Genomic DNA, 5,338 nt, shown 5'->3' with positions numbered 1-5,338 from the left:
AATCTAAATATTGAGAAAATCGCCTTTAAAGTTGTCCAAATGAAGTTCAATGCATATTACTAATCAAAAATTAAGTTTTGATATATTTACGGTAGGAAATTTACAAAATATCTTAATGGAACATGATCTTTAGTTAATATCCTAATGACTTTTGGCATAAAAGAAAAATCGATAATTTTGACCCATGCAATGTATTTTTGGCTATTGCTACAAATATACCCCAGCGACTTAAGACTGGTTTTGCGGTCCAGGGTCATATATGTTCATATGCATTTATATTAACATGTATACAGTATATTAACATGTATATATTAACGATAATATGTATATAATATATATTTGTGCATTTGACAGACGCTTTTATCCAAAGCAACTTTCACTGCATTCATTTTATTAGCTCATTCATTCACTGGGAAACAAACCCATGACCTTGGTGGCGCAAGCAACATTGCTCTATGTTTGAGCTATTTTTTTTTCTAGTTTTAAGTATATCACAAGTTATATCATATCACAGTCATGCATAGTTTTGCCTACAATTTTTCTTCTTAAAAATATTTGCAGAGTATAATTGCCTTCAGATATATTGCAAGTGACTTTGTTTTATTCTCCAGTAAAAATATAAAAAAAAACTTAACGAAAGATATATTTACTTTTAAGCGAAATTAAGAAAGAAAAAAAAAAACACTGCAGTAAAGACAATACATTTAGAATTTTGTTTCATGGGCAGATGTTTCACTTTTTTATGCACAAGCCTCACTAAGTTAATTACTATTTATTTGTTTATTTTATTATAGTGTAGCAGCATATGTGTAGCTGTCGAAACTATATCATGGCAGTTATTTCTGTGGTTAGCTAAGGACACCAACCGTGTAACAAAACAAAAAATGTCAATACAAATGTTGTACAAAGAAGATCATCAACCACCGTGAATCACTTTTATTGTTGTGCAAACAGCACTGACGCAAACAGCATTTCTTTGCTGCAGACAAAGAAATGCCAATATTTCTCTGTACACCTGTAAACCAACACAAATGATGACGGTACACTTTTATTCTGATAAAAATGACCACATGTGAATCAGAAATAAGAGTTAGAGAAAAGAAGATTATGAATGCTCTGCTATTTGAAGTAGGTGATAAACTAGGTGGCAAATGGTTGATGGCCTCTGATTATATACATGCAGCTGAAAGGCAGCAGCATTTTCCACACCACTTTTGAATTACTCTGAAACAATTAGAGCGAAAGCAAACTGGCTAACAGACTCCTAAAACTGACCGCCTCAACTTAAATCAAATCTCAAAGCATACAAAAGTCCATTACAGGAAATTAGAAAGAGCGAACATCTAGGAGAGGGCATCATTCACTTTTATCGAGTCAGAGCACTTGCCTTTGGTGCATTGTGTACCTGTCAATGAACTGCATTTCAGAGAAGACTGCTGTCCTGACAAATTGCTGCGTGTTAACGTGCTTTCTCCCTCACTCAGCCAGGGCCCTGGGGCATGCTGGGATGCATGGACAGACTCGATCTCACCCTCGGGAACAATGCAAAGAAAATGTCAGAGGCCTGGTTGGAGTTTAATGCATTGCAGAGCCAGTACAGATGTAATCGAATATAATTCAGATCTATGTTAGAGCTGCGGGGGGCTTTGTTAGCTATGTGCTTTTATGGACTGATTAAATTTACAATTTGCATTCATTTATTACATTAGAAAGAGAAAAGAAAAGCAATAATTTCTGTTCCATCCCCTCCAAAAATCAATTTTCCGCATGCCGACAAAGTAAAGACAGACATTATCTTGCGCCCAAATGGTCCATAGGCAAAATAAACAGAGATAGAGGAAGCATCAGCATGCTGTCAGCACTTTCTTTCCGAAAAAGGAGAAACTGAGAGAAAAGAACAAAGCACGTGCGCTAAACAATCAGCCATGTGTGAAGTACGCAAGCACACCTCTCTAATTCACCGTTCATGCTGGCAGCATGGGCAGCACCAGTGATTTCTCTGAGCCGCCACTCGGGCTTCCTTGTTATCTGCAGTTTGAATGCAAACAAAGCCGACAAGCTCCGCCACCCCCCTCTATCCCCCCAGGCTTTCCTCGGGAGATAAATGGGGGCGGGTACATCCTTAGGCCTAGATCACGTCCACAGACCTCACCCTGACAAATCCTTCATTGGGAGCCAGACCTGCAACCTCCATATGCACCTCGAAAGATAATTTGAGCGGCGAGCGAATCAATAATGCAACAGTAAATTCATTTAAACACACATTACTAATCCCGTTTAATTAATGGCGCCTCAACTGCAATTTGTCAGTGTCGCACAGTCATCCCTTTGATATTTATACCAATGTTCAGTTTTTTCTCTTCAGGATGACCCTGACTAATGCTAATCCTTAGCATGAGCTCCCACATCCCAGAATTAGATAGCACAGCCTGAAAAAGACAGCATGTTTCTGTGTAGCCAAAACACTGGAAAATAATTTACAATGTAAATCACATTAAGAATCATGAAAGGAAGAGAAATATGAAAAAAATGGTAAATGGTGAATATCTAATTAATGCAAACACATACGAGCCACCCGATCAAATGCTTCAGAGATTATAAAAACAGCAATCAGTTGTGCCGCATGCTTTAAAACAGCACAACCCTGTGAATAGCTCTTTTGTGTATGAATCTATATCCTTAAAGAGACAGTTCACACAAAAATGAAAATTCTGTCAGCATTTATTCATCTTAAGAATTATAAAGGAAGTCTATTTCCACCATATAAGAAAAATGCTTTGGTAATTAACACATAAAAAGTCATAATCATGAGATTTTAAAAAATCTAAATTATTACATACTTATTACATAGTCCTAATTATGAACTAAAAAAGTTTAATTTTGCCATGATTATGTAAATTTCAACTTTTTATGTTGATTTCGACTTTATCTCATAAATACAACTTCGTATGTCATCAACTTTTTATCACATATTATGACTTAGTATCTCATAATTACAAATTTGTATAACTTTACTTTATATCTCATAAATCGAAATTATGACACACCAAGTGGTAATTATGAGATAAAGTTGAAATTTACATAAAAAGTCAAAATTGAGAATAAAAAGTCATAATTAAAATTCAACATTTCATGTAATTACTTTTTATCTCATAACTTTGAATTTTCATAATTATGACTTAGTATGTCATCATTTTGACTTTTTAATCATAATATGAGACAAAAAGTAAAAAATATTAAATTACAACATTTTGTCTCATAATTATGACTTAATATATACATTTGACTTTTTATCTCATAATTATGACTTGGTATATATATTTTGACTTTTTATTTCAAATTATGATCTAAAATACACAAACGAATATATTTCATTATACAGATGAATATGGTTTAAAAAATATTACATTCTTCAAAATACTGCATTCCACAAAACAAAGCAGGTCATACATGAGGAAAGACATGAGGGCGAGTAAATGATGACAGAATTTTTATTTTTGGGTGAACTATCACTTTGAATAGTAGCAAAATAGCAGAAGAATAGTACAAATAATGGGGAAAACTGAAACCACAGGCTTTGATAAAAGCATCTCGTTAAAAACAGAGAAAACTAAGGTAAACTCTCTTCAAATAAAAAAACAAACAAACATGAATTTTAGGTTTATGCCAAAAGTCAATTTTGGCAAAACTATTGCTGCTTTGCTCTTCTCAGAACAGAGAATGTGCCAACAATGAGCACAATAGCAAAACAAACTGTTTAACTATGCTCAAAAAGTACTACTTATAGTATGTCAAATTTATATGCTGTGTCAGAATAATTTTTTGCGAGCCAGAAATGTGACACTAAGAAAAACACCCAAAGCTACTCCCCATCGTCAGGTTAATGAGCCCACCAGCCCACTTGATGTCGAGAGGCCTGCCACAAAGCCGCGTCTCATTAGAGGCTGTCTGGCACTGCACGCAGAGACAAAAAGCACATTCACCCACTCTGAATACCGTCATGCTCCCCATTGCTGCCAGCCTGTAGCGTTGCACCCATGGCATCCATCCCGCATGCACACGCCCTGGCTCTCAGCCAGTACCACCTCAGCTCTCTTCTGCATGAGAGAGTGCGGGGCTTGGCCAAGCAGTGGCTGCACGGGAACATAGCGGGCACACGGCAGAGCTGGCACTGCGCCAGCGGCTGCAGCCCAGCCCAGCCCGGTTCGCTGCGGCGACAGCTTAAGCTGCACGTGCATTAACTCCCCCTTTAGTGCCAGAGAGAGGGTACGCTATTGTGTTCTCGTAGACACACTGGGCAGAACTTGATGTGTGTGAGTGAGAGAGAGAGAGGGAAGGAATCAAGTGACTATAATCAGTCAGTTACTCAGGTCTGAGAGCCATTATCTCCTGAGAGGGGATCAATAGTGAAAGATAGGAAAGTGGGCCTATCCACTGTACTGCTGTGGCGTTATCAGCCTGCAAGCAGGTGCGCCCCTTCACCAAACCCCTCAGTGGCATGCTGGGAAAATAGTAGATATTCTGAATCTGGCTGGCCTGACGGATCCTGTGGTTGAGATTTTACATGAAAAACATATGATTCTTTACTGAAAAATAAATCAAATGACTATATCTACTATAATCATGTAAAAAAAAGAAAAGAATAATGGCATCAATAATAACTGAATCAATATCTACTTCTACTATATAACCTATACCTGTATATATACTGTAGTACCTGTATATATAAGTGAGATACACACACACACATTATGTGCAAAATATATATTTGCATTTTTGCATAAGATTTGGAAGATTCTGAAGTTAATGTTTTGATGCAATATTTATGTAATTTTCAATATCCAATTATATTTATATACATATATATATATATATATATATATATACCGTATACAGACACACACACACACACTGTATGTTTATATGAGAATTTAATGTAATTTTCTATGCAATCTTTTGAAATATTTTAAATAACAGTACATTTTTGTACATATAGCTATTCTAATCATTTCTATGTTCGTTTCTATGCACAATACATGCTGCAATTTCAAATTTGAAAATTATGGGTCAAATAAAATAATATTTCCTCTTCTTTATGATTGAGGGCTAATGAGTATAGTATAGTATGTGCAAATAGTAGAAAAATATAGTCATTCATCATGTCAAATCCATCAAACTGCCTCATCAAACGGTCGACTGAACCTTCTAAAAATACAGACATGCTGTTCTTAGGAACTGCAAGTAAGACAATATACTTCATATATCTACTGGTATCTTTCAAAATATAGCCTGGAAGAGCTTCTGCATCTTACTCTCTTCCACAATTTATAGAACATGG

The sequence above is a fragment of the Sinocyclocheilus rhinocerous genome, unplaced genomic scaffold (genome assembly GCF_001515625.1).
Source record: "Sinocyclocheilus rhinocerous isolate Xijiao unplaced genomic scaffold, SAMN03320098_v1.1 scaffold90, whole genome shotgun sequence".
Classification (NCBI taxonomy): Eukaryota; Metazoa; Chordata; class Actinopteri; order Cypriniformes; family Cyprinidae; genus Sinocyclocheilus; species Sinocyclocheilus rhinocerous.
Note: the sequence above shows the minus strand (reverse complement) of the source record.